Genomic DNA, 11260 nt, shown 5'->3' with positions numbered 1-11260 from the left:
TTACCTATACTACATGAAAGACATATTTGGTCTATTTAGAAGCGCAGAAGCCTAGCAGATGATTAAAATAACCAGACAAGTGCTGGAGGAAGAAAGTGGCTGCTCATCATGCCTAAGTGAGCTAGTACACAAATTGACCAGGACCCTGCACTCCTCAGCCCTCCACAGAGGTGGTAATCATGGCATGTATTTCCAGAACAGCCACAGGCACCTGGCCCAGCAAGGGGACCTTCCCCTCCAAGGTTTGGGGATCAGTTCGTATAAAGAGGTATGGTCCAGTGGCACGCTGAAGACTCAAGATAATTGGCAAGATAAAATCTCTTCATAGCACTGAGTCAGTGCCTGCAGAATAAAAGGGTATGAGTGCTCACTGGTGAAATTTAGAAGGAGAGGGAAATTAAAAAAAAAAAAAAAAAAGGAGAGAAACACATACAATCACAATCCATTGAGAAGGTTCTGAGTTCCAGAGATCCCACGATATAACATTCAACTGCGTCAGGTTCAACAAAATGTATAGGACATAAAAGGAAACCGGAAATGATCGTCCAATTGAAAGAACAATAAGAAGCAGCAGAATTCATCCTTATAGAATTTTGGATACTGGGCATAATAGAGGTAATGCAGTGCAATATAATATATTCACCACCGATGATGAGATCCAATATTATCAACCAATCTATTGAAAGGGGAGATTTCTTTGGGAGTGTAGTCTGCCTCTAAGATACAAATAGATATTGTGGCAGAGCTCGCTTTCTGTCTCAACCCGGCACTCTTCTCATTGCCTAACTTAGAGATTATGGGACGTAAGCCTGCAGAAGTCTCTGGCCTACTGCCTGATCATCAGATTTTTTTGTTTGCCAGCCCCCACAGCCCTGTGAGCCAGCAGAGGTCTCCCGCTGGCCACCTGACCTATGGATTTGGGACTTTCTGTAAACCCCCACAGTTGTGTGAGCCATTTTCTTGAAGCGAATATCAATCTTACCCTCTTAGAGAGAGACAGTGAGATTATATATATGTGTGTGTGTGTGTGTATATATATATATATAATCGCTTTTGCTTCTCTAGAGACATGGTTCAACATTAGAAAATCAACCAATATAGTAAACCACACTAATAGAACAAAGGAAAAGAACAACGTGACCATCTCAAAGTGATCTATAGATACAATACAATCCCAATCCAAATTCCAATGGCATTTTTTAATGGGATGAAGAAACAAATCACCAACTTCATATGGAAAGGGAAGAGGCCAAGGATAAGTAAACCAAAAAAACCAAACCAAACCCAGTGCCTACGAGTTGATTCTGACTCATAGCGACCCTATAGGACAGAGTAGAACTGCCCCATAGAGTTTCCAAGGAGCACCTGGCAGATTTGAACTGCCGACCTCTTGGTTAGCAGCCATAACACTTAACCAATACGCCACCAGGGTTTCCAATTTTACATATGAGAGTTGTTTAATTGGTGCATATTTTGCTGTCCATATTCAAATGAATGAATGAATTAATCAATTAATTTCAGTCCACCATGGCTGACCCTGCTTGTATTTGAAATGCTGGTGGCATAGCTTCCAGCCTCACAGCAACATTCAAGCCTCCGCAGTAAGACAAACTGACACATAGGTGACACATTATTAAAACAAACAAACAAACCTGTTGCCTTAGGGTCAATTCCAACTCATAGTGACCCTATAGGACACAGTAGAACTAACCCATAGGATTTCCAAGGAGTGGCTGGTAGATTTGAACTGCCAGGCTTTGGTTAGCAGCTGAGCTCTTAACCACTGTGCCACTATGGTTAAGCTAATATCTTTTGAAACAGTAGGGTATTTGTATGTGTGAAGTGTTTCATGTGGTACAGCTCAAACACAAAGCATGGGAACTAGAAATGGCATGAAGAAGAAAGTGGGGGTAAAGAAGGCTAAGGAATATATATGCTGGTTGATAAAATTATATGGTGAGAAGTCAGAAACAGAAACTTTATCCTAAGAGCTAATGAAGTAGAAGGAAGTGGAGAAATGAATGGTGGTATAAATAAGGAAGCATTTAAAAATTTAATTTAGGAAATAGTGTGATACATTATATTGTTTTCAGCCATTTGTACTTCACCTCAGATGGGCTAATACAGAAATTATGCCTTACTTTGAAACATGGAGAGCATGATCTTGTAGGGATAGGCCAATGGGCATGTAATTTTGACAGGGAGATGAGAAGTAAAGAAGAATTTCCTAAAATTTGAAATGGTAATCTTGTAATTTGCTGTTGGATACCTAGAGGCATGTGGGAGCCCTGGTGGCATAGTGGTTAAAAGCTCGGTTTCTAACCAAAAGATCGGCAGTTCAAATCTAACAGCTGCTCCTTGGAAACCCTATGGGGCAGTTTTACTCTGTCCTACTGGGGGTTTTTATAGGGTCATCAAGCGTCAGAACCAACTCAACGGCACCTAACAATAACAGTGGAAGGAGAGAGTCAAGGGAAGGTTCATAGCATAGCTGAATGACCAACAATATGGACAGTGGAGTAGGAGAATTTTAGCCCCACCACTTACCAGCTGGTTGGCTTCGAGCAAGCCGTTTACCTTCCTATCCATCAGAGCACCAGTTACCTCTTCTATAAAGTGGATATATACATAAATACACACACATGCTTCCAAGTTTATTTATAATATATATATTTAAATAAATTATATATATATATATATATACATATATCTCAGAAACCCTGGTGGCATAGTTGTTAAGAGCTACAGCTGCTAACCAAAAGGTCAGCAGTTTGAATCCACCAGGCGCTCCTTGGAAACCCTCTACAGGGTTGCTATGAGTTGGAATTGACTCAACGGCAATGGGTTTGGTTTTGGTATATATATATATATGTTTATATATATGTGTGTATATATCTATCTATCTATCTATCATCTATCTATCATCTCTCTATCTATCATCTATCCATCTATCTACATAAACTTAAGCATGTTAACGGTCACATATTATGGTAGGAAAAATTACCTACTAGTTTTAAGTTTTTGCTCTGCAAACATGGGCAGTAGTCATGGTAATTTCTCCAGCAATACTGTAACTTCCAAAGGGACTAAGTTTGTCCCAGATCTTGAACTTTTTTGGCTACATCCTCTACTGGGAAAGCAACAGAAAGAAAAACTGGGCTTTGTTGTTAAGTGACATCTTGTCCACTTGTAGGACGACTAGCATTCTGGGAATTTAGGGTGTGTTTCTGGAGTTTCTCACCTGCAAGAACAACAATGGGTATTATACTGCAGCATATCCCTTCAAGATATCTGACTGTGAAACAACAGCATGTCCAGGAAGAGGTTTCCGATTCTGTGCTTCCTGAACATTTGAGCCTACTAAAATAAAAGGTTGGGCACCGGTCTTCTTGGTGTCATTCATCATCACATAAGTTGGAGAAGTAACTTATGCTGCAGAAGTTGGATGCTGCAGAAACTGCGGATTCCTAGAATTAGATAAATACAAGTTTGCTTGAGGAAAAGGACCAGCTGCAGGTGGTGGTGACGGGTTACTTTGTTGATTCATATCAGCTAGACAATAAAAGGTCTGCATGTTAGAATACGGTGGTGGTTGTCCTGCTTCACTTGCTGCTATTGCTAACATCTGGGCAGCAAACAGAGCTGGGTCAGCTGGGACATAGGCAAACTCTGGTGGGACAGCTGCTGGAGATGTTAATGAGGGTGAGGTGGTAACCTTAAGAATGGATGATTTGGAAGAACCACAAACTGTTTTAGGTATGTTCACGTGCTCTGGGAGTTCAGCAAGAACTGATGGAAACTAGCTGGTTTTGTTGCAAAACAGTGGTCAAGATATATTGTCCTCCTCTGAGTCTGTAGATTTTTCCTTCCATGTAAGTTCTGGAGAAATTACAGATGCTCTTTCTCATTCTTTTACACATTCTGGTTTCTTCTCTTGTGTTGTTCTTTCTGACCACTTCTCAACTTTAATCTGATGAAATTGTTTAACCAGTTCTTTTATATCCATGGAAGTGTTTCCTTCTTGAAACAAAATAAGTTCTTTAAAATAAATAACAGTGAACTGGGTGACCTTTTTTTTTTTTTTTAAGTAGGAATGTTGTTTTTAGTTACCATCGAGTCACCTCTGATTCATAGTGACTTTGTGAATAACAGAAAAACATTGTCCTGTCCTGTGCCTTCTTCATGATCATTGGTATTTTTGAATTCATTGTTGCAGCCACTGTGTCTATCCATCTTGCTGAGGGTTTCCCGTGTTTTTATTGATCCTCTACTTTACAAACATTTAGCAGGGATATTCTGAGATAATACACAGACCCAGAGGCTTGACAGACAAATTCTCCAATGATTCAGTTATTGTGTTCCTCCCTTGTCAACACTTTGCATTAGAGAGTAAAAAAGAGGTAAGAATGACTAAGTATTGTATTTTCAGTGTCTATGTACTCAGTCAAAGGTTACCATTTTTTTATGTACTCAGCCAAAGGTTACCATTAAAAGCAGATACAGCTTCAGCTTTGTTTCAATGATTAAACATAATTCTTACATACAACAAATTTGCCAGATTGCATTCATCACCTTGGCTTTCCACTCCCAGACAAAGTGATTCGTTTTGATTCTTCAGTTAGTCTGGTAAACATTCTATTTTTTAAGACAGACAGAGCCTATTTTTGAAGTATGCCTCTAAAAATGTATTTTTCATTGTATTTCTGAAATGATTTTTTAAATAGGCATTGGAATAGCATACAAAACTGTGCCCAATGAGAACATGGACCACATACTTTTTAAGAAAATATTTCTGTGGCACAGTCAGAACGGCTCATGTGGAGGCAGCGCCAAGACAGCAGAATAGGCAGATGCTTCCAGTAAGCCCTCTTACAACAAAGACCCAAAAAAAAAAAACAAGTGAAATGAGTATATTTATGACAAGCTAGGAGCCCTAAACATCAAAGGCAAGGTTAGAAAATGAACTGAGGGGGAGGGGGAGGAAGAGGCGGTTCTAAAGCAGAAAGGAGTTACCAGATCTGAATCACCAGAAGCCCTCAGGCATCGTTCCCAGGAGCAGCTGTGGTGGGCTGGTAGTAGCGTTAGGCCGTAGTTTCCACAGGGAGAGGCAGCCAGGCACACAGCCTACTCACACTTCCAGAACCAGAGAAGAACAGCGCTCGTGGCAAAAGCTAACTACTTGCGTATATTTTACCATGGCCCCCACCCCCAAGCTGGCTTCAGAGGCTGTTGATTTCCCTGGGCCTGAGACAGGCCCTGTTGAGCACCTACAGCCATCCTCCAGGCTCTGGAGAAGGAATAAATTTGCAATTGGGGGAAAAGATAATTTGCCAGGTCCACTAACCAGGGAAGCTCAGGACAGAAGTGGCTCCCATCCAGGCATAAACAGTCTGTGGACTTTGAGTACCTTTCCCCTCTGCATGAACCTATGTGGGTCTATTTCAGGAGAATAGACCCTTGTTTGCAGACTACAACTGTTTGTGCAGTGGCGAAGTGGGAGTTTGATGTTTGACACCACTTTGCCTATTAAACAGGGTCCTTAGCTACCCACATCAGGGGCCTAAGGACTGATGGCTCCACTCAGATCACCCAGTCATCCACGACAGGGGTCCAAGGATAACTGGTACCTCCCAGTCCTTATAACCAAAAACAATAGATGACCATGGTCCATCTGCAGAACACACCCGCCTGTATGCTATAGAGAACAGGAACACGCTTTCCTCAGAGACATGGAGGGGACAAATCTCAGCCCCCTGCCTTGTTCAGAGCTTGACTCTCTGCTGCAACCAGATACTGGTGCCTACACCAATCACCCCTGCCCACCTAAGACTGTAGGACTGTAGGTCATACAAAGAACAAGCCAAGGAACACACAGATAAAGGAGGAGAAGAAATTGAAAACGTTATTCAGGGGCATAATGAAAAATTTTATAAGCTGGAAAAATCCATAGACAGAGAGAAATCAGAAATTCAGAAGATAAACAATAAAAATACAGAATTAGACAACTCAATAGAAAGTCGGAGGAGCAGAATTGAGCAAGTGGAAGGCAGAATCTGTGAACTTGAAGACAAAACACTTGGCACCAACAACAAATAAGAGGGAAAGACAATATATAAAGATAAACTAAGCACAAAAAATTAAGTCAGAAAAAGAAACTGTGAACAACATACAAAAAAAGACATCAAAATGATAGCACTAATTCATACCTATCCATAATTATGGTGAATGTTAATGGACTCAATGCACCAATAAAGAGACAGAGAGTGCCAGAATGGATTAAAAACACACTCCGTCTATATGCTGCCTACAAGAGACACACCTTAGACTTAGAGGCACAGACAAACTAAAAATCAAAGGATAGAAAAAAACATATCAAGCAAACAACAATCAAAAAAGAGCAGGAGTGGCAATATAAATTTCTGACAAAATAGACTTTAGAGTTAAATCCATCATAAAGGATAAGGAAGGACACGATATAATGATTGATGGGACAATATTCCAAGAGGATATAACCCTATTGAATATTTATGCACCTAATGACAGGACTGCAGGATACATAAGACAAACTTTATCAGCAATGAAAAGTGAGATAGGCAGCTCCACAATAACAGTAGAGGACTTCAACAGAACACTTTTGGTGAAGGATAGGACATCCAGAAAGAAGCTCAATAAAGACACAGAAGATCTAAATGCCACAATCAACCAACTTGACCTCATAGACATATACAGAACACACCACCCAACAGCAGTCAAGTACGCTTTCTTTTTCTAGTGCACATGGAACAGTCCCTAGAATAAACCACATATTAGGTCATAAAGCAACGCTTAGCAGAATCCAAAACATTGAAATATTACAAAGCATCTTCTCTGACCATAAGACCATAAAAGTGGAAATCAATAACAGAAAAAGCAGGGAAAAGAAATCAAACACTTGGAAACTGAACAACACCCTGCTCAAAAAAGACTGAATTATAGAAGACATTAAGGATGGAATAAAAAAATTCATAGAATCTAATGAGAATGAAAACACTTCCTATCAGAACCTTTGGGATACAGTCAAAGCAGTGCTCAGAGGTCAATTTATATCAATAAATGCACACATACAAAAAGGAGAAAGGGCCAAAATCAAAGAACTATTCCTACAACTTGAACAAATAGAAATGGAGCAACAAAAGAAACCATTAGGCACCAGAAGAAAACAATAAAAATTAGAGCTGAACTAAATGAAATAGAAAACAGAAAAATAATTGAAAGAATTAACAAGACCAAAAGCTTATTCTTTGAAAAAATGAACAAAATTGATAAACCATTGGCCAAACTGACAAAAGAAAAACAGGAGAGGAAGCAAATAACCCAAATAAGAAATGAGATGGGCGATATTACAACAGACCCAACTGAAATTAAAAGAATCATATCAGATTACCCAAAAACCCAATGCCACCGAGTCCATTCCGACTCATAGTGACCCTATAGGACAGAGTAGAACTGGCCCATAGAGTTGCCAAGGAGCACCTGGCGGATTTGAACTGCCAACCCTTTGGTTAGCAGCTGTAGCACTTAACCACTACTCTACCAGTATGAAAAATTGTACTCTAACAAATTTGAAAACCTAGAAGAAATGGATGAATTCCTAGAAACACACTACCTACCTAAACTAACACAGAGGTAGAACAACTAAATAGACCCATAACAAAAGAGAAGATTGAAAAGACAATCAAAAAACTCCCAACCACAACAACAACAACAACAAAACACTGCCCAGAGGGCTTCGCTGCAGAATTCTACCAAACTTTCAGAGAGGAGTTAACACCACTTCTACTAAAGGTATTTCAAAGCATAGAAAAGGACAGAATACTCCCAAACTCATTCTATGAAGCCAGCATACCCCTGATACCAAAACCAGGTAAAGACACCACACAAAAAAGAAAATTACAGGCATATATCCTTCATGAACTTAGATGCAAAAATGCTCGACAAAATTCTAGCCAATAGAATTCAACAACATATCAAAAAAAATAATTCACCATGACTAAGTGGGATTCATACAAGGTATGCAGGGATGGTTCAGCATTAGAAAAACAGTTAATGTAATCCACCACATAAATAAGACAGAAGACAAGAATCACATGATTTTATCAGTTGATGCAGAAAAGGCATTTGACAAAGTCCAACACCCATTCATGATAAAAACTCTCAGCAAAATAAGAATAGAAGGAAAATTCCTCAACATAATAAAGGGCATTTATTCAAAGCCAACAGCCAACATCATCCTAAATGGAGAGAGCCTGAAAGCATTCCCCTTGAGATCGGGAACCAGACAAGGATGCCCTTTATCACCACTATTATTCAACATTGTGCTGGAGGTCCTAGCCAGAGCAATTAGGTTAGATAAAGAAATAAAAGTGCATCCAGATTGGCAAGGAAGAAGCAAAGTATCTCTATTTGCAGATGACATGATCTTATACACAGAAAACCCTAAGGAATCCTCAAGAAGCTACTTAAACTAATAGAAGAGTTCAGCAGAGCAACGGGACACAAGATAAACATACAAAAATCCGTTGGATTCCTCTACACCAACAAAAAGAACATCAAAGAGGAAATCTCCAGACCAATACAATTTACAGTAGCCCCCAAGAAGATAAAATACTTAGGAATAAATCTTACCAGAGATGTGAAAGACTTATACAAAGAAAACTACAACACACTTCTGCAAGAAACCAAAAGAGGCCTACATAAGTGGAAAAAAATACCTTGCTCATGAATAGGAAGATTTAACATTGTAAAAATGTCTGTTCTACCAAAAGCAATCTATAGATTTAATGCAATTCTGATCCAAATTCCAATAATATTTTTCAGTTAGATGGAGAAACAAATCACCAACTTAATATGGATAGGAAAGAGGCCCCAGATAAGTGAAGCATTACTGAAAAAGAAGAACAAAATGGGAGGCCTCACTCTACCTGATTTTAGAACCTATTATACAGCCACAGTAGTCAAAACAGCCTGGTACTGGTACAACAACAGATAACATAGACCAATGCAACAGAATTGAGAATCCAGACATAAATCCATCCACATATGAGCAACTGATATTTGAAAAAGTCCTAAAGTCAGTTAAATGGGGAAAAGATAGTCTGTTTAACCAAGGATGCTGGCGTAACTGGATATCCACCTGCAAAAAAAATGAATAAAGACCCATACCTCACAGCATGCACAAAAACTAAATCAAAATGGATCAAAGACCTAAATATAAAATCTAAAATGATAAAGATCATGGAAGAAAAAATAGGGACAAACTAGGAGCTCTAATACATGGCATAAACTCTATACAAAACATTAGTAAACAACACAGAAGAGAAACTAACTGGGAGCTCCTAAAAATCAAACACCTATGCTCATCCAAAGAGTACACCAAAAGAGTAAAAAGACTACCTACAGACTGGGAAAAAGTTTTTAGCTATGACATTTCCGATCAGCACCTGATCTCTAAAATCTACATGATACTGCAAAAACTCAACTGCAAGAAGACAAATAACCCAATTAAAAAATGGGTAAGAGATATGAACAGGCACTTCACTAAAGAAGATATTCAGGTAGCTAAGAGATACATGAGCAAATGGTCATGATCATTAGCCATTAGAGAAATGCAAGTCAAAACCACAATGAGATTCTATCTCACTGGTCTGGCATTAATCCAAAAAACACAAAATAATAAATGCTGAAGAGGTTGTGAGAGACTGGAACACGTCTACACTGCTGGTGGGAATGTCAAATAGTACAACAACTTTGGAAATCAATTTGGCACTTCCTTAAAAAGCCAGAAATAGAACTACCATACAATCCTGCAATCCCACTCCTTGAAATATATCCTAGAGAAATAAGAGCCCTTACACGAACCAATATATGCACACCCATGTTTATTGCAGCACTGCTTACAATAGCGTAAAGATGGAAGCAACCAAAGTGCCCATCAATGGATGAATGGATAAATAAATTATGGTATATTCACACAATGGAATACTATGCATCAATAAAGAACATTGATAAATCTGTGAAACATTTCATAACATGGAGGAATCTAGAAGGCATTATGCTGAATGAAATTAGTGAGTTGCAAAAAGACAAATATTGTATAAGACCACTGTTATAAGAACTTGAGAAATAGTTTAAACAGAGAAGAAAATATTCTTTGATGGTCACGTGAGGGGGGAGGGAGGGAGGGAGGACGAGGAGTATTCACTAATTAGATAGTAGATAAGAACTACTTAAGTGAAGGGAAAGACAGCACACAATACAGGCAAGGCCAGCACAACTGGACTAAACGAAAAGCAAAGAAGTTTCCTGAATAAATTCAATGCTTCAAAGGCCAGCGTAGCAGGGATGGGGTTTTGTGACCATGGTTTCAGGGGACATCTAAGTTAATCGGCATAATGAAATCTATTAAGAAAACATTCTGCATCCCACTTTAGAGAGTGGCACCTGGGGTCTTAAACACTAGCAAGCAGCCATCTAAATGCATCAATTGTTCTCAACTCACCTGGAACAAAGGAGATTGAAGGACACCAAGGAAGCAAGGTAATTATGACCCCAAAAGACAGAAAGTCCACATAAACCAGAGACTACATCACCCTGACACCAGAAGAACTAGGTGGTGTCCGGCTACAACCAATGACTGCCCTGACAGGAAGTACAACAGAGAACCCCTGAGGGAGCCAGACAGCAGTGGGATGCAGACCCCAAATTCTCATAAAAAGACCAGACCAAATGGTGTGACTGAGACTAGAAGGACCCTGGTGGTCATGGCCCCCAGACCTTCCTTTAGCACAAGACAGGAACCATTCCCAAAGCCAACTCTTCAGACAGGGTTTGGACAGGACAAAGGAACAGAAAAAGATGCGGGTGAAGAATGAGCTTCCTGGATCAAGTAGACACTTGAGACTATGTTGGTATCTCCTATCTGGAGGGGAGATGAGAGAGTAGAGGGGGTTAGAAGCTGGGGAAATGGACATGAAAAAAGAGAGTGGAGGGAAGGAGTGGGCTGTCTCATTAGGGGGAAAGCAATTAGGAGTATATAGCAAGGTGTGTATAAATTTTTGTATGAGAGATTGACTTGATTTGTAAACTTTCACTTATAGCACAATAAAAAAAAGAATGGCTCATTTTGGGTAAAGAATTTAACTTTACCAAAAGTAAGGTAGTCTTTTTCATTGGTTCCTGAGAAATAACCCTTGGAGTAATTCAGGTGCCTTAGAGTGGGACT

General features: G+C 39.4%; 1 pseudogene; it reads right to left on the bottom strand.

Moving 5' to 3' along the window:
* Positions 1-3013: 3013 nt before the first annotated feature.
* On the bottom strand, positions 3014-4063 carry LOC126078514 (uncharacterized; annotated as a pseudogene).
* Positions 4064-11260: the final 7197 nt, after the last annotated feature.

Source organism: Elephas maximus, chromosome 6 (assembly GCF_024166365.1).
Source record: "Elephas maximus indicus isolate mEleMax1 chromosome 6, mEleMax1 primary haplotype, whole genome shotgun sequence".
Lineage (NCBI taxonomy): Eukaryota > Metazoa > Chordata > Mammalia > Proboscidea > Elephantidae > Elephas > Elephas maximus.
The sequence above is the reverse complement of the archived record's forward strand: the minus strand, read 5'-3'. Positions and strand labels throughout refer to the sequence as shown.